Source organism: Oryctolagus cuniculus, chromosome 10 (assembly GCF_964237555.1).
Source record: "Oryctolagus cuniculus chromosome 10, mOryCun1.1, whole genome shotgun sequence".
NCBI classification, from domain to species: Eukaryota; Metazoa; Chordata; class Mammalia; order Lagomorpha; family Leporidae; genus Oryctolagus; species Oryctolagus cuniculus.
In genome coordinates, this window is record NC_091441.1 from 6,552,047 (window position 1) to 6,572,299 (window position 20,253).

Genomic DNA, 20,253 nt, shown 5'->3' on the forward strand with positions numbered 1-20,253 from the left:
TTCTCCACATCACCTCGGCAGCACACAGTTCTCCATTGTCTCCCGTTTCCCTAATGCCCTTTCCATCCACGCTATCATCGAACACTGAGAAAACGATTATCTCAAACCTCTCTCCCATCTGTCAATCAGATGAACTCAAAGTCCTTCCTCAAAGTTTGCTTCCCTTCTTCCTTGTAGCAAAAGCCAGGCCTCAGTAAATTATTTCAAGCAAATTTGGTGTGACAATCTCTAAAAGTAAAAGCAGAGCCCCCTATGTGAGTTATAGGTAAAAATGTAAAGTAGCTTTGGGCTGAGGGGGCTGCACTGAGTCCCACAAGATTGTGCTCATCAGCTCTCCAAACGATAACCTGAGAATTTTCTTCCTGTCTCTATCGGGTTCATGGTTCCTATGGCTAAGCACACAGCAAAAAGAATGAACAGAAAAAGCATTGACTAAAACATGGAAGAAGTTTTCAGTGAGTAATGAAGACTAAAGCTTATTGAATCACCTCAATTCAATTTCATTTTGATAGCAAATAGCTATTTGTTGGAGGGTTACGTGCCACACAACCGTGTGTCTGGTGCAAGTAGGTTTTTTCCACCTTTTGATCTTTTTCCACAGATGAAAATATGAAAGCAAAGCATGGCAAGCATTTCCTCCACTCGGATAAAGAAGATAATAGAGAGCCTCAACCTGGACAAAAAGAAAATTAGGTTTGCAAATACGATGGCTTTTATAGTTTTATCATAAATACAATCTTATTTTTAAAAAGCACCTGTCTGTCTACACCAGGAACACATTTTTTCATACCCTAAGGCACAAATATTTCAAGTTTTGGCAAAATAAGAAAATATTGATTTATCTTTAGCTCTGCTTGATTAAAAAAAAAACAACTATTCTTTCTCTTCACAAATGGAGGGAGATAGATGCCATTGTTTTTGAGTCTGGGATACAGTTCCTAGCATTCGGCTCTTCTGCAATGACATCTGGCCTTGAGCAGGTAGGAAAAAGATCCACTCAGGAGCCAAATATACTCTAATTAACTGCAAACACTCCTCAAGGCCATTTTTAAATGTTTGCACTTCACTGCAGGACAGATAAAAGATAATTAATAAAAGAGTCTCTCTAGAAAAGAAATTAGTCAGAAATAATTCTTTGCTAAAATACCTGGCACTGACAATATCCAGGGTGACAGGAGTCGCCCGCCTCCATCTGCTCTGCTTCTCATTCTCTGCTCCCAGGACACGTTGTGGAGGCTGTGGTGCTCCTTCCACCCAAGCAGGAAATAAAAAATCAACAACTCCATCAAGCCAAGGGAAGTATAAATGGCATTAGACATGCATGAAGAACAGGGTGAAATGATTCTTTGCACCTTTTCTTTTTATGTTTTATATTTTCTATCTAAAGCTCATAAGCAGTCTATTCACCCAAGAGTTGCCATGTTGGATTTCCATTGATCCTTCTATTTCATTAAAAGTACAAAAGTGTGTTCACAGTTAATGACTGTCTAACTCATTACTTTGGTCACCTGTGATGGTATGATCTTGTTAGGTTTATTAATGAATTATGGCTTATCAGAAGGAACAGCATCAAAATCACATGAAGTATAATTCGCCTAACGTTTCAATAACAGTATAATGAATGATGCTTTTGTGTATTCTCAAGTGTTTTAAATACAGTTAAAAGGAGGTTAAGTTCCTTTTTCTACCTTATATTACATTCTATTACTCATACTCTCTCACACACACATACATACACATACATGAAAAACACAGGCATTCTCTTTCAACACATCTCAACTGCAATAATGCAAAATTAATATGAGAAAAAGTGAACATGATGACATGAATAAATATAGTCCAGAAAGAGTTTGAACAGTTTCAAATTTTTAAAATCCAACCATAAAAAACTCATATATATAATTCCATATATATAAATATATAGCCTTATATATAGTTATAAACATATTATCCAGACTCCTATTTTGTAGACAATATTAATGTATAAATTGTTTTCTTATGTAATTCTTACTACTGAGGGTGCTTAGTTTAACTGGTAGTATGTAAGCTAATTAGAATATTAAGGGTTCTAAAAATAGATGAGTTCTGGCTTTCAACATATATTTCAACCTCATTGTGTGGCCACATGGTAAAGGTAGAATAGTACTCTGGGAACTATATTATGATGTTAAACCAAAGAATTGTCAATGGAATAATTCAGTACTCAACATCTCATAGTAGGTTGCTATTCCAAAATTATAACCCAAGGATATTTACTCATAAGTAATGTAAGTTACTTCAAAAGAAAAGTGAATGAAGTAATACAATAGTTGTTCTGTATAACCAATATGTTTGGTTATAACCAGTTGGTTATGGTTGGAGTACTTACAAGCAATGTGAACAGTGTAGGGCCAAATGTGTGAGTATGCAATTTATTACTCTGGTATGCAATAGTGATATGTCTTGTTTAAATACGTGATTGCAGGAATGAGAGGTCAAGAAACCCTGGAATATCCATTGGGTAGGATGTAGTGAAATGACAGATGCCCTTTTACTGGATGAATTATTCACATTGATTCTCAGGATATCCAATGTCACTTTTTTTATGGATGGACTAGCAATTTTTCCTGCTGATTGGAAAATTATTTTCTTTCTTTCTTTCTTTCTTTTTTTTTTTTTTTTTTTTTTTGACAGGCAGAGTGGACAGTGAGAGAGGGAGACAGAGAGAAAGATTTTCCTTTGCCATTGGTTCACCCTCCAATGGCCGCCACGGCCAGTGCACTGCAGCCGGTGCACTGCGCTGATCCGATGGCCTGAGCCAGGTACTTATCCTGGTCTCCCATGGGGTGCAGGGCCCAAGCACTTGGGCCATCCTCCACTGCACTCCCTGGCCACAGCAGAAAGCTGGCCTGGAAGAGGGGCAACCGGGACGGAATCCGGCGCCCCGACCGGGACTAGAACCCGGTGTGCTGGCGCCGCAAGGCGGAGGATTAGCCTAGTGAGCCGCGGCGCCGGCCGGAAAATTATTTTCAACATCTTTTCTTCACTGAGATGTTCTGCTTCACCTACTCTTAGTGATTTGCTCCAATATCTCCTCATTGGAGCAGATTTCCTGAACACCTTCTTAATGTAATGTTCTGAGGTCACTCTCCACCACTCCATGTTGATTTCCCTTGCTCTGGTGTTTTCTTGATTATCTACCATGATGATCTGGAATGTAAGTTCCCTGAGGGAAGAGAGATTTTTCATCTTATACTTACTCTGAGAATTCAGAAGAGTGATTAGCACTTACTCTGATCTTGTTTTAACCAACAACAGATAGACACATATTATTTTCTTACTAAATATATAAGATAAAAGATGATATTGAAGGAAAATAGATCAAGGAGATATTAAAAGTACAAGTAAGTATGAGTCTGTGAAACAATTAGTACACTTTAACATAGCTTCTTCCCCAAATCTCTCCACACCTAGAGGGTTCTATGTGTGAGTTCTTCCAAATTAAATGGCGTAGTTAATTCACCTATGGTTTTTAATGGTTCAATGAAAGAAAAGGAAAAGATAACTTTCAGTATATTTATAAAGCAGTGCTATACTGGTAAGGATGGTGTGGAAGGAATATTTTACTCATAAATATTGATACAAAGCTATAAATAAAACATCAACACATAGAATCAAATAAAATATCACATGAATAATGCACCCAAAGTATGATTTATTTGGAAAGGTAGGAATTGTTTAGAATTAGGAAATTAACTAAATATATTTTATAATGCTAAGTGGTCAAAATAGAAAACATACATAAATTTTTACTGATATTAAAAAGCAGAACTGACAAAAAAATCTATGGGCCGAGAACAGAGGAATTCTTTCTCAGCACGATGTAAGTGTCAACCAAGGTGCAAAATGTGGATAGTGAGGAAAGAGAAGCATGCCAATGAGAGATCAATGAAAACACGGTTTCCCTAACCCTTAAAAACAATCAGTAATTTCCAGAAATTTCTGATCAGTTCAATTAGGCAAACGATATAAAAGAAATGCATATTTTAAATTGATGATGATAATATTAACATGAAATAATTCAATAATTATTCTACTTACAAAATAAGTGACTTTTTCATACAGAATAAAAATTCTACTCAATCACAGTTATACATATATTGTAAATGAAAATAAACATAGGGACATATATTGACTATACCTAATCAGATGAGAGTGTACAATGGGGTAAAAGGATAGCATAAATGAGTAAATGCATTTTTGTTTCAAGATGATATATTTTAAGCATGTTTTTCTGAAATTTAAATGGATCTCAGTGAAAGCCACGTGATTGAATAATTAAATAATTTGATGTATAACCATATTTAAGGTTATTGGTAAGGTTTATATGATCTGAAGAGAAACCAGAGTATCATATTTCAGGTTATTGAGCAACCTTAGCTGAACACATAGTGATATGTTTCAAATCTAGCATTGATAACAACATTTTTAAATATTTCTTAAATTTTGCAATAAATATAAAAGACCAGGGTCATTTTTGAAAAAAATTTCTCTCTCATGTCAAAGAGAAATGATAGATGGATTCATTTTTAAATAAGGTTTATTTATTTACTTGAAAGGCAGAGTTACAGAGTGATCTTCTATCTGCTAATTCACTCAGCAAATGGCCACAAAGGCCTGTGCTGGGCCAGGCTGAAGACAGGAGCCAGGAACTCCATCCTGGTCTCCCACAAGCGTGGTAGGGGTTCAAGAACTCGGGCCGTATTTCACTGCTTTCCCAGGTGCATTAGCAGTGAGCTGGATCAGAAATTGAGCAGCTGGGACTCAGAATGACACCCATATGGGATGGTGGGTACTGTAGGTGTTAGCTTAACAAAATGTGCCACAACACCAACCCCTAAGTGTATTCAGTTTTTTTAAAACAATATTTATTAATTAATTTATTTATTGAGAGAGAGAGAGAGAGAGAGAATCTGCCAGCCCTGCGAGTGAGGCTTAACCTTCTGTGCTGACAGCACCAGCTCCCTAGATGGATTCTCTTGTTTGCTTTTATGGCTGTTGTTAGTTAGTGAGATTCTTGTATGAAATTCAGACTACCCATTTGTGAGGGTAAATTCTACTCGTTAGAGCAAACCAGGCGGTACGTGGTGCTGGAGCCGGGGAACAGCCTGGATTTGTGGCAGCATTTGTGAACCCACAGATTTTTGGTCAACCTTGAGTTGTTCTGTTATCTCATAGTTCTCCTTCTCCATGGTGAAGATCTCACCTTTCTGGTGTCTGGACCTCCACAGCTACTTCTTGAAATAAGCATCATTGAGATGCTTTGGGATTTTCACACTGCAATATTGATTTTCGTGGAGGTGGTGATGACAGATTTTTGGTGTGTTCTACACAGAGGAACCCAATCAAGGGAAAGAGGTCCAGTCACAAGCAGCAAGCCATCGCTCAGCTGCTTCGGAGAAACCACCCTGTTGCCTCTGTGGTGCCCAGGGATGATGAGAATGTTCCCAGGGTGATGCTGGGCTGCAGATTCCTCACGTGCTGATGGAAGGCTTTTAGCCATAGATTAAGTTTTCCAGGAGCATTGTCAGTGAGATAGTGTGGAGACATTGTAGAAGCCACCATTCTTGTCCTGGTTTGTGACAGTCGCAAGAACCTTCTCCTTCTTTTCAGTCTTGGATTTGGGAGCTGCCTGCTTCCCCTTGTACAGGGCCTTCCTGGAACACATGGCACAACAGGAGTATCTGCCAATCCGTCTCAAGAGCACCGGGTTTAGGCTGAAGTGGGGCTTTCTCTTCTTGGGCCTTTTACACTTGAGGCTCTTCTTTTCAACTTTGCTGCTGGCAGTATCTGCCTTCTTGGCTGGAGATTACTTCTTGGTGTCCAGCTTTGGACATGGAGCTTATTCACCCTCCACCTTGCAAGATGGGAAAGCTAGATGGATTCTTATACAGAAAATATTGCTAACACATTAAAAAAAGAATGACAGCCATATGGCAAGCAGGAAGAATACATTTCACAAAATAAAAATGTGCAATAGTTACTTGATATAGAGAAGAATATTCAAAACCAATATTCATTAAATGAGTGTTCAAAAAGAACCGTGTTTTAGTGTGTTATAACGGTAAAGTGTGATTAGTGGAGGTGTGGAAAGCAAGCAAGCATTCTGGGCATGACAGAAAGTATTATAGAGATCCAGGATGGCTGGATAATGAGAAGCAGCACTGGCCCAGTCACAGAAAGGTACCAGAAAATAAAAGGAAGGACCATGTTCCAGGGGACTGACTGAGAGAGATATGTCCAGTGGAGAATGGACAGAACAAAACAGAGACTCTGTGGAGTGGTGAGGAAGGAGGACAGACTCATAGACGCCATCGATATGACTGGGTCCCGGATGGGAAGTTCCACCTTCCCAGGGAAAGAAGAGAGCAAGTAGGCCAGCGCTGTGGCATAGTGAGTGAGGCCACTGCCTGCAGCACCAGCATCCCATGTGGCTGCGGATTTGAGTCCTGGCTGCTTCACTTCCAGTCTAGCTCTCTGCTGATGCACCTGGGAAATCAGTGGAGGAAGCTCAGGGCTCCTGGTTGTGGATCGGCCCAGTCTTGGCCATCGCAGCTATTTAGGGAGGATCTTGCTCTCTCTCTCTGCCTCTGCCTCTCCTTCTCTATAACTCTGACTTTCAAATAAATAAGTAAATATTAAAAAAGAAGAAGGAGGAGGAAGAGGAGGAGGAAGAGAAGGAGAAGGGGAAGAAGAGGAGGAAGAAGAGGAGGAAGAGGAGGAAGAAGAGGAAGAAGAGGAAGAAGAAGAAGAAGAAGAAGAAGAAGAAGAAGAAGAAGAAGAAGAAGAAGAAGAAGAAGAGGAAAGAAAAAGAAAGAAGAAAAGATGCTACAGCCCCAGCATTGATGGCTTTGACTGAGGAATTCCACTGTCCTCAGTGGCTTCAAGTCTGGCCTAGGAAGCTGGTGAGGTTCTGTGACTACTTTGCTTTGTGAAGTGAGGCCATGTTGTTTTGGTTTTCATTTTGCATTCAAATTACATCATCATTTGAACTCTTCTACTAGAACAATCTTTTTTTTCCCCATGAGACGTTATTTCTTGTCCTGTTGTTAAAATATAATAATTGAGATGGGTGTTGTGATACAGCTGGCAAGCTTGCACTTGGGACATTCTCATCCCACTGTGGACTGCCCGTTTGAGTTCCAGCTACTCTGCTTTGGTTCCAGCTTTTTGCTAATGCATCCTGGGAAGCATTGGGTAACGGGTAACCCCGATGGAGTTCTAAGCTCCTGGTTTCAGTCTGGGATTGCCTGGCTGCTGCAAGAATTTGTGGAGTAAATGAGGGAAAGGAAGAGCTCCCTCTCTCTCTTACTCTTTAAAGAAGATGAAAATAAGCACATAAACATTTAAAATGGTGACTGATTTTTATTTAGTCATCTTGTGTCCATTCACTGACTAGCTGTCCATTGATTGAATCTTTTTGTCCCTCATATTTTTATTCATGTTTGCTCATGTTTAGGATTGTAATTTTCATCCTGATGGAGTGCTCCCTATTATTTGCTTTTCATTCGGTTTTAGCATCAAATTATATATGGACTACATTATAGTATTCAGTAGTAAAATGCAAGAGAAATAGCTGCCATATAAATATATAATCATATGAAGCAGATAATTTTGAATTTCCGATTTTATGTTTTTTCCTAAATGTCAAGGAAGATTTTGGTTTAATATTACAATAACCAATTAGATGTGTTCTGTGCCAGCTACTTTGCATGAGGAGAGTCATCAGGAGTAAGTATTAGCATTCGCACTGTATGCTTTTCATAGGACAGAGATGTTAATAGCTCCTGTGCAGCAGAGTGAAGCATGGGCTGGGGTTTAGATTCAGGAGTATCCAACTCTGGTCTTAAAAACTATTGTTGCTACCTAATTCTCACAACGCAGTGAAGTGGTTGTGATGATTCATCGTTTCCTGTTAGGAGCTGTACCGCAAAAATATACATGGACTCTCTTAGCAACTCAAACAAAGCTGACTCGACACTCGGTAGACTTGTAACAGAGGCATTTGAAGCATTTTTCAGAAGGTGATTTTCATACCTTGATTTCAGCCTCCTGAAACAAAGATATTCTTCTTAAAAGGCAAGATAGTTCAAAAAAGGTAAAAAATAAAAGACAAGATTCTAAGGAGTACTGAAACCATTGCAATAATACTCCAAAATATCTATATCAACCATAAAAATTAAGAAAACATGTTTTATCTTTCAGAAGAATATCACATATATATAAGAGGTAATATGTTTCTAAATATAGTGGAGAGGGAAAACATATGCCTTTAAATGTGAGTAGAGAAATAATACATGTAAGAAGTAGAAGCCTGAAGTTGGGAATCATACAGATCAGGTTGGGATCTAACCCCAGTACTCACTACATTTTAATCTTATGGCGTTTACTAATCAATATCCCTTTGAAAAATGATGTAAAAATAAAATCACTTCAATTCCTCCCACTCTAGATATACAACAATGGTAGACAACATTATTATTCCCTATTCTTTAATTTCTTGTCATGTAACTTTGGAGTTACTCCCACAAGAATAGAAGCTGGGTACATGACTTTTCTCTGATTAATTTTTAAGAACTTTTTTTAAAGATTTATTTAATTTATTTGAAAGGCAGAGTTCGAGAGAGACATATCTTCCATCTGTTGGTTCACTCCTCCAAATAGCTACAATAACTGGGGTTGGGCCAGATTGAGTCAGGAGCCAGGAGCTTCTTATGTGTCTACCAAATGAGTGCAGGGCCACAAGGACTTCGGTCGTCTTCCACTGCTTTCTCAGGTGCATTAGTAGGGAGCTGAATCAGAAGTGGAGCAACTGGGGCTCGAACTAGTGCTCGTATGGGATACTGGTGTCACAAGTAGTGGCTTTACCTGCTATGCTACAGTATGGCCCCTGGTTAATGTCATTAAAAGACATAAAATGAGGATAATAGTAATTTGAAATACGTTTCAGTTATTTTGTTTTTCCTCTTGTATCTCTCTGCCACAGGAACATGACCAGGAGAGTCACTGGTCTAAATAAATGAGGACATAGAGGAAGCAGACCTGACCACAAACAATGCTGTCAAGTAAGCACAGCCACACACCAATTGGGTCAACCAAGCTCCAGTCTACAGAGATCTAAGAGTAAACATGTTGACGCAAAGTATTAACATTTTGAACCTGCTGCCCTGAATTACTAAAATATCTCCCACGGAAATTTTACTGACTATCCTCATGTTTATCATGCTGGACATGTGTCCATAAAATATATAAGCCCCAAAATATTCAAATTTATTATTGAAAATATTATTGTGGATGATTTTCTTCATTTTACACATATGAGTATATGAATATATACTTGTATAGTAAATTAACTTATTTTCCTTTATCATTTGTTCTTTTTGTAAACTTACTGTAAAAGGTTGAGAGGAAGTTCATTTCCATGAGTGGTCGTGTACCCTTTTTGCATTATTTCTACAAACTAGATCATTATTATTATTCCCTATTATTCTGGTAAATGAAATTGCTGCTCATTTTCATTTACTTCTATATTAAGCATGCGGTTTGCATTTTATGTGAGAGGGCAACTTGGTGGTGTAGACATAAAAGTGAATGCACAGAAAATGCACTTCTGAGAGGCCCTCTACAATCAAGAGAGTGAGTGAATTGCTCCTGGTCGTTATGCTAACTTGTCACTTTACCTCTCAGTGTGTCAGCTTTTTCCTTTGCAAAACTGTGTAATAAGAGGACTTAAGTAATTCTCAAACTTCATCTAATAGGTGTATAGTCTTTTCTGCAGTTATCAGTTCCCAGTAATTCCTAATTGATTTCTGTCATTGGCATAAAAATATGGCAGAAAAACACACTACCTTATACACACTTGCTTATGAAAATATTGTGTGAATATTAATAAAATTTTATCAAAGGTAGAAAAATTTTGAGAGTGGTATTTGAATTTAGGAGTCTAGTAAAATAATCCCCTTCCTTCTATATTGAGTTCACAACAAATTGAAAGACTGGCACATGAATCAGATGGATGGAGGGAAGTCAGCTTTAATTGGCAACAGTGGAAAGCAGGATATTGTGTGGTAAGGTCGTTTAGTTTTAATCCACCTAGCAGGAGAGCTGAGCAGTCCTTGGAAGCAGATAATAAACTGCTCTGGAGAGAGCAGGTGAAAAAGCACATCCCAGACAAATACTCCAATCATAACTCGGACATCAGTATTTGAGGATGAATGCAATAGCCTGTTTATCTTCTCTTTAATTTCACCAATCAACTAAGTTATTGTTTTTAGTGGAAAGTAAAAAAATAAAAGGGAGGAGGCGAGGCTTAATTAAGGTCTACAGGAAGTGCCTTCATGGAAACTCCAGTCGTGGATAGGAGGTTCTCTGCTCACGGTGTCTTCCTGCACTTGTACATCCATCATTACCTCAACAAAGATGTCCTGAGTCCTTACTCTTAGTTGAGTAGTTTACATTTGTCTCAACGATGAACAGTGCACACCCTGTCCTCAGGAAATACACATTTGGAAGAAGAATAGGGACAAATCAACAAAACAGACTGATAAATGTTGTCCTGAAGTTCAATTCAGAATGCTGGGGTGGGGAAATAAGTTGCATTTAAAGTATTTTCGGTGGAGAATCCTGTTCCTGTCAACAGGTGAGAGACATCTGGTCCCATCCTAATAAATCCAGGAATGTTGACATAGTTTGACTTTGAGCTGTGATGCAGAGGAGAGAAGTTCATAACTGCTCTTCCAGGATAGGACAGCATGCTGTCCTAAAACAATGGGGACCTCTTAAATAACTAAAATCATTATTAAATCTGTGCTGTTAAAAATGGGATCAGACTACTAGTGTGTTAAAGTGGTACAGCAAGTAAAAGAAGGCAGTGAGATCATTCAGGAGAGATCATGAGCCATTCAAATAAAGCACCACAAAGAACCCTTCTGTGGCCTTGGAAGGAACGGAGAGAAGTGGCGATATGTTGTTAATATGCATGTTCATTCTTCCCAGGTCTTGTTTTTGTGTTCAACCTCTTTTGGTTTTGTTTTTGCTCAGTCGGCCATGTTCCTTTGCTGGATCACTGTTATGTAGGCTGGACTTGCCAATAAAGAAAATTTTGTCTTTGGTACAGGGATAGCCACAAGTCCCCACGTAGTTGAGATATTGAAATGAATCCTCTTAACTGTAACTGCTATATATGTGGTCATTTAATCATTTATCCCAGCAGAGGCCAATGAGTTTCTTTATAATTGACACAGGAATTTTGAAATAGAGGGGAATTGACAGATAACTAATGAACAAGTTAAATAAGAAATCTCACATTACTAAATATTTATGCATATTGAATATTTTATGAACAGAAATAATCTAGGTGTATAAGCATAAGTCAATCCTAGAGTAATTGTGGTAAAATACTCTCTGGTTAGAGCATGCAAACAAGACAGCAAGTACAAAACAACTGATAATATCAGGGGCCCCACACAATACCTCACGTTGGTAGATTTCATAGCAGAAAATTTAATGCACAAGTTTTTATTTCTCGGAAATATCCAAATGTAATATAAAATATAAAGGATAAAATGAGGAAAAGAAATGGAAGACTAGAGATGTAAGCATCAACTCAATATCCCTGAATAATCATTTTAATAGAATATTTAATAGCTAATCAGAAAAGAAGAAAAATTTTCACAGGAAAATGAGTACACAACCAGAATGCAAGACCTCACAAAGAACAATTGTTCAGGGGGCCAACGTTGTGGCACAGCGAGTTAAGTCTTTGCCTGTAGACACTCATATTCAGGTGCTAGTTCAAATCCAGGCTGCACATCTTATCCAGGTCCTTGCTAAAATGTCAGGAAAAGTAGCAGAGATTGTCCCAAGTGCATAGCATACCCAGATAGAGTTCAAGGATCCTGGCTCTTGGCTTCCGCCTGGCCCAGACCTGACCAATGTGTGTATACGGGAAGTGTATCACCAGATGGAAGCTCTCTTTCTTTCTCTGTCCTCTCTCTCACTCTCCCTTTCAAATAAATGAATAAAAAAAGAAATTTTCCAAACAAGGAGACTAGAGGAAATCAAATTTCATTAATGATCAAAAATGGTAAATAAATATTAAAATTATTAAGACATATTTTGGCTATGAAAAAGCCAAAAGTAAAAATTGAAAAAAATTCAATAATAATCAGAAATGAGCTTATGAGTAATCCAGTGGGAATATAAATTGACATAAATATTTTGTCGTAATGGAGTATTGCTAACTCAAAAGTATTTCTCAAAAACTCATGTCTTCCAATAAATAAATTTGATTTTTCAAAAGGGAAAATAATGTAGACATAAACATTAAAACATGAGATAGAGAAATGCATATACTATTGCAGTAAATTAGCTATCACCTTACAGTCCATATTAAGGTTAAATTTTGTTTCTTCCATAAAATGAGACTCATTTAGTTCATTAAAAATGATCTACTGAGAAGCTTTATGCATAATAGAAAGTAGAGATCCTCTTGGGAAGGTATGTTTTATGAAATATTTACTCACTGGCATTATTCATTCTAATACACCCTCTTCAGGAAACGTGGCAGGGTGGAATAATAACATATAAATACACAGACCTCATCGATGGTTTCCCCATTATTAATGATGAAAGAAAAGCCTGATAATTAAAGTAGCTAAAATATATCAGAAAAATATAGCATGTACAAAGGCAACCTTCTTCCTTATTTGTATTTTTCAATCTAAAATCAGAGGAGATCAGGTTTGCATTCTTGTCCTTTGTTCTTTATGTGCTTCTTGGTTTGTCTTTTGTTTCACATCAGGTGAATATTTGGTGAAGTTACTTCAGATTTCAAGGAAAGGAGGCACAGTCGAGGACTCTGATTGATGAGGCAATGTTGTGAGATACCCAGGGAATAATTTAGGAACCGAACCCTGGCTCAGTAACTGTAGAGCCAGGTCTCATTAAGGCAAATGCTTACATGGATACAACAGTAGCTAACATCGCCTGCTGACCCCAGTGGGACGACAGTAAGTGTTCTTCTGAAGCCCACATACATTGCTTTTTTAGTGTGGATATTTGCATAATCACACGATCTGTCTGACACAATGACTGTGTTGCTTAATCTCTCCATCTCATACATGCTTAAGAGCATTTCTGATTTTTCCTACCCTACTACACATGTGTTTTCTTTCTTTGCACTAACTGTGGAGTGACCCTGGCAGAATGGCAGTCATCCTCCTGAATGTAAAATGTGGTTAAGTCCAGTGTAGACACAAAGCATGATGACTTACACATGAGGAACCACCAGGCGGTGATTTGCAGGGAGAGGGTTTGATTGGCTGATTGGCCTGAGTGTGTAGAGAACAGCAGAACGCTCATCTCACTGGGCAGTGATGCTGTTGAGGAGGATAAGGATTACCAAGGACCAGACACACTGATCAACTAGTGATTAAAACTCTTAATCAGTTTCCTATTTTGAAAGCTATATTATCATGACTAATTGTTTTGTGTTTACTCATACTTGAAATATATTTCTATTCAAAAGATATACTCTGTAAAAATCTGTGAAATCACTTTTTCAGTTACTATTTATTGGAAAGATAGAAGGACAGGAAGACAGAGACAGAGAGAGAGGGATAAGAAACTTTTCATCATTCAGTTCTACTCCTCAAAATGCACTCAACAGCCAGAGCTGGGCCAGCCTGAAGCCAAGAGCATACAATTCCATCTATGAGTCTTCTACACGTGTGGAAGGATCCCAAGTACTCAGGTCACTATTTGCTGACTCCTAAGAATATTACCAGAAAGCTGCTGTTAGAAGCAGAGGCAGGACTCGACCCCAAGTCCTTCAAGTTGGGATGTGGGCATCCCAAGTGGCAACTTGATCTGCTGCATCAAAATGCCCACTCCCCAGAGTTCTATTTTCTAAGTAAAAGTTCAAGATCAACATGGAATGGAAAAAATGAGGAGTGAATACCCAAATTTTGGAACAGACCATAGGTTGAATAATAGGTGAAAAAAATACTTGCTTCTTGGGGAAATCCTGTGAAAGTGTCATATTCAATGTGATAAGAGGTTCAGATCAAAATGTATGTGGGAACTGAGACCCATTGAATACATCATTATTCTCATCTCACATCAGGGAAGACTCTCAAGCAATCCTTGGGTGCAGGATAAATAAAATCACTTGCATCATTGTTTTGAAATTCTAAACATGAAATATATCATTCACAAACTCTAGCCAGAATCAATGGAAGCACAAATGAATAAACAAATCCACCCTCCCTCTGTGGTGTATGGATACTTTCAATGTCTGCTTAAGTATAAGGTTGCTCAGGTGTTCAGGTGCCCCTCTGACTCCCATATCCTTGGATCCACACCCCCGGTAATTACCTCTCCTCTTAAATACATTGTTGAGATAAACAAAGACTGACCAAGTGAGAAAAGCCGCAGTCATTCATTCTGAGCTCGTTTTAGCAAAGGAGTCAGGCATCGCTATCTATATTTTGGCAGAGAATCAAAGCAGTCCGAAGACTGGAATTACTTCAAGTGGAAATAGAGAGACGGCTTTGAGCCTGACTTCAGGACGTTGGTCTGGAAAAGTAGCCAGGCTAATTAGAAATGGGGCATCCTCACCACAGGAGATGAACAGGTCCTGCGGAATCAGCCTACCCTCTTCATATCCACAAACTCTGGGGCCTCTGCCACCTCCAGGAATGTGTCTGGGCAAGTGAGCATGGGGCCTTCCTTTATCCATCACCACCCTCCCAAAAGTCGAGCCATAGGCAGTAACTCTGCAACTTCTCCTCGAGTGGTGGTCACTCAACCCAACACAAAATACACTTTCAAAATCACAGTTTCTCCCAATAAACCCCCTGCGGTTTCACCAGGAGTGGTGTCCCCTACCTTTGAACTTACCAATCTTCTCAACCATCCTGATCATTATGTAGAAACAGAGAATATTCAGCACCTCATGGAGCCTACGTTAGCACATGTGGATAGAGTCAGTGAAGCACGGAAGTTGAGTATGGGATCTGATGATGCTGCCTACACACAAGGTAATACTAGTACTGAAGTGGGGATATTGTTGCATGCTGGGCTTTTGGGGATACATTGGATTTCACAGCAGAAATGGGTGTCAGTGTTATTATTTCATCTTTTAAAATGTTGCCCCAAATAATATTATCTTAGTATTTGAGCTATCATTGTAACTTGAAGTTTTAATACAGCTACCAACTTTTCAAAAAAAAAAAAAAAAAGAAATGGGGCATCCTATTGGACAGGGTAGAAATGCTTATTCTGCTTTCCTAGGCACTAAGTTGGAAAGTTGTCAGTCATTGAACAATCCCTGGCCATTTGGGGCCAATTATTGCAGAAACTATTATTTAGATTCCTGGACTGTCACAAGAGATAGCAACTGGCTTTCCTTCTATCTAAATTACAGCAGGGTGACATCTTGTTTCATTTTTTTGTTAATTAACATGTGAAAATTGGATATACTTACAGTTTAAACATGATTTGGTGTCTTGGTGAACTTTTCCTTGGTGGCTGTTTCCTCACCAACAAAAGTAAGGCAAAGCTGATGGAAGGACACTTGGGCTGGGGTAGCCTAAGAATGTGACTGCCACCCTGTTAGCGAACAGGAAGAGACCCACACAGCAAGGAACTGTGGGAGTCTTTGTCTATAATACATGGGAAAGCATCACCCTCAGGCCACCTGCAGGTCATGAATGAATCCTGCTCACCTCCCCATGCACAGTCTTGGAGCGGCTCTGTCCTTCCTTGAGCCTTCGTGGGAGACGCAGCCCTGCAGGGAAACTTGACCACAGCTTTCTGAGAGACTGGGATGAACACAACAGAACCTCCCTGTGCCTGTGTTCCAGTGTGTTGTTTTAAGCTGTCCCTTTAAGGTAAATTGTTACACAGCAACAGATACATAATATAAGCATTACTCTTCTAGAATTTGAAATTTTCAGGCCTCCACTGAAAACTTTCCCTACCATTAAAGCATTATGGTGTGTGTGTGTGTGTGTGTGTGAGAGAGAGAGAGAGAGAGAGAGAGCGAGCGAGCTACTGGCTAGGTTAATAATGGGCTTTGGATACTGAGCTTGTTAATAAGAAATATTAACTATATTAATTAATTATTAATTATATAATTAAGTATATAATTAATATATTAATTATATAATAATTAATATTAACTTCTCTTCCTGTGCTCATGGACTGACGTTCTGGCTGAAGTTAGGTCAGTCTATGAAGAGAAAAACGTGTGGGTCCCAAGAGCTTGATAAGCCCTCACAAGGTTACAGGGGAAGACAAATGGAGAAAGTATTAAATATGATGCACTTCATACTTAAAATGTGGCAAAATCACAGAATTTTCCTGAGTTTTTCTAGATATTTCTATATTTTTTATTTCAAGCAGAAATAAAGTCTTAAAGGAGACCGTAGGACAAGAACCCGACAAATGCAAAACCAGTTCCAATCTGAGGAGTTTAAGGACATGATGCAGTTTCCCTTTGGTTAGGGTGAGTTTGGGAGCTAAAGCCAGCATCCAACAAAGGCTGTTCACAGATTTTTCACAGATGGAGAAGTTTGAAGGGATACTTTTGAGTTGATAATTCTATCTGACAGTGGAATTGAGTGTTTGTGTTCACGTTGGTGTAAATTAAGATTTAATCCTGGTAGGAGAACTTCTAAAAACACGAGTAATCAGGAAGCAGCATCCCAGGGGAAGGATGGATTAATGAAGATGCATGAAGCTCAGGCGATGAGAAATGGACAAGGTGAGCCCATGCCTGGTGCGGCTCCCTGCCTGGGGGAAGTGCCAGGCTGCTTGCCCTGTGCTGAGAGCCCTGCACTTTTCCTGTCCTCTGGGGTGGAGTGAAGAGTGCTGGCTGGAGGGCAAAAGGAGGTTGCAGGGTAGAGGAGGGAGCAGCCTGCAGACCTGCAGTTTTCTGCAGGGTTTCCAGCTGAGTCCTGATCAGTACATCTGTGGGTGAAACTCCGAGGTGGACAAAGCATCAACAGAGTGATACAGAGAGAAGTCTCCCAAATGCACACCAGGCCTGGCAGAGCCCGTGTCCCAACATACAACTGAAATTCTTGTCTTTCAGAAGTTCCATGATTCAAGGGTATTGTTTCAATTCTGTGCTAATCTGTGTCCAACCACAGACAGAACTAATTAAAAAAATCAAAATTGGAAATTTAATACAATGAATTATTCATCTCTGCCATACAGGGACTATGTGGAATACTCTATAGGATTCCATAAAAGTTTTTGAAATCTACTTTTTCTATGTAGGTTGAAGGAGAGGACACAAAAAGGAGACAATCTGGGAAGGAGTTTACTCTCAAAGAAAGAGTTTAGATCTTTTTTGTAGAAATGGTAGCTGTGGCAGACAAGGCTGCTGGTTTGGGAAGGCCATGGTGGTCAGGCAGCCACCAGTACTGCATAGCAAGAGCAGGGCGTAGAGACTTGCCACAAGCAGCTGGAACAAGGGATTCACTAGGAGCAATCGGCACTCTGGGATGTAAGCAAGCTACAACCAGCAGCCAGATTCTCAAGTCTATCGGGGAGAAACAAGACTGCCTGTGATTTACAGAAAGTGATGCTTCAGGCGTTAGAGAGGAGACAACTGCAAGCTATAACCATGGCGGCATAGAGGTTCAGACGCTACTTGGGTATCCATCTTCATATCTCCTGGGGCTCAGCCTGTCAATCCAATATGGACTGCTTGATTCCAAGCTGGAGTTTAGCTCACTGAGCCATGATAACTTCCCAATTTAAATATTCTATAAAGAGTTAGTATTAGTTCATTTTGTTAAAAAAAGGTTTTGAAATTCACTTTTTTTGGTCATAATGCATGTTTTCCATGAACCTTTTGAATATTGCTCATATATGGTTCAAATATAAATTCTCTTCACATTATAGCATTTCTGTAATCCCAATCAAAATCCCATAAACTTTTCTTGAAAAAAAGTGATTTTAAAACTAATGGGCAGTGCCAGCATTGTGGCATAGCTGGTAAAGCTGGGACCTGCAATGCTGGCATCCCATGGACACCAGTTCAAGTCCCGGCTGCCCACTTCTGAGCCAGTTCCCTGCTCATGGCTTGGGAAAAGTAGTGGAAGCTGGCACAAGTGTTTGGGCCCCTGCTACCAACAAGGAAGATATGGATGAAACTCCTGGTTCCTGACTTCAGCTTGAGCCAGTCCTGGCATTTGTGGCCATCTGTGGAGTGAACCAGCAGATGGAAGATTTATCTCTCTCTGTTTATTCCTCTCTCTCTCTTTGTAACTATGACTTCAAATAAATAAATAAATCTTAAGGAAAAATAATGGGGATGTAAAGGTTCCTGGAGTCAAAATAGTTTTGAAAATGAAGAACAAATCTTGAAAAATTACAAAACTTGATTCAAGGCTTATTATCCAGTTACATTTCAAGAGAACATAATAGTGTTATCATTATTTTCAAATGTATTAGTGGAACAGAATGGGAAGTTCAGAATTGGACTCATATTTGCACATTCAATTGATTTTTAAGAATGATGCAAAGGTAATTCAGTTGAGAATAAATAATCTTTGCAACAAATGTTGCAGAGACAACTACATAGTGACATGCAAGAAAATAAAATTAAATCTACACCTCACATTATATATAAAATAAACTCAAACCAGACCACAGACCTCAATGTACATTTGCAAAATTCCAGTCAAATAAGAGGAATAAAATCTATGATATAATATGATGACTACTGTTAATAATATATTGCATTTGTGAAAAGTGCTGAATGGATGTAAAGTTTTCTCACCACAAAACACCTATGTTAGGCAATGCACGTATTAATCAGATCAGTTTATTCTGATATATATATATACACTTCTCAATATCATATTATATGTTCAAAGCATATAATTTTATCTACAAATTTTAAAAATAATGAGACAAATAACATCATAAAGCAATTTCTGTGTCCTTGGATTATGTAAAGGTTTCATAGAAATGGAAACAAAAGCACATGATCTGTTAAAATAAGTGAACATTTACATGAAAATTGAGAATTTCTGCTCTACTAAAGATGCTGTTAATAGAATGAATAAGAATTAAAATATCTATATTGAGATATAATTTACACACCATGAAATCCACCAATTTAAAGTGTGCAGTTCATATTCCATATTAGTTTCACAAATTAGTTCAACCATGATCACAATCTAAGACACTGTTAGATAATTACAAAAGACCTACATTCATACTATATGGAAAACTCTCAAATTCAATTATGAACAAACAATGAAATGATATAAAGTAGGCAGAAGTGACAAAAAGTGCATGAGGTTTGCTCAGATGTCTTAAGTAGTTAATAAAAGCCAGGATCAAGTAGTAAAAACAAAAACAAAAACAAAACAAACAAACAAAAAACAACAAAAAAAACTGGCCTTCACAGCAATTAAAACCTTCTTTTCTTGGGACATTTTGAAACATGAAAAGGTCATCCATGGACAGGAAGAAAGCTATTTGTATATCTGTCAAGTACATGCATCCACCCTGCCAACATAATTCTCACAAATCCATAACATGAAGGCAAAAAGCCCAGTTAAGGACAGTAAAATACTTAAATAGATACCTCAGACAAAAAGATATGTGGGTGGTAAATAAACCCATTACATGAATCATTATCATTCTCCATTAAGAATCCATAAATTAGAGCCACTTGGAAAATAGGTAGTTAGTTAATAATTAAATATATGGATACATATGCTCCAGTCAATCCACTCCTAGGTGTTTATCCAAAGGAAATTACTGTGAAAAAATACGTATTTGAATGTTCAAAGCAGTTTTATTTGCAATAGTCACAAACTTGGGAATCCAGTTCTCACTAGTAGATGAATAGATATATGAATTTTAGTGTATGAGTAAATTGAATGCTGCTCAACAATACAATTAACAAATTGTATATTGTAACAATGTACAGCAATGAGGATGTTTCTCAAAGTTATTATTACCCTATGTGAAGAAGCCACATAAAAATCTACTTATGGTTCCATTATGCAAAGTGCTACACAGTGCAAATAACCCATGGTCAAAGGAGGCAAGGTGGTTCCCTAGCGATGACTGTGATGAGCAGGAGACAGCAAATGACTGCAAGGTGGTCAGTGACACTTTTGTAGGTGGTTGACACACTCATTATCTTGGTTTGGGTGACTGATTCATGGGTGCAACAAGCTG

At 38.4% G+C, this 20,253-nt stretch overlaps 1 pseudogene; it reads right to left on the minus strand.

Annotated features, from left to right (window-relative positions):
* Positions 1–5,067: 5,067 nt before the first annotated feature.
* LOC100342126 (large ribosomal subunit protein eL6-like) lies at positions 5,068–13,162 on the minus strand (annotated as a pseudogene).
* Between the last annotated feature and the right edge of the window lie 7,091 nt (positions 13,163–20,253).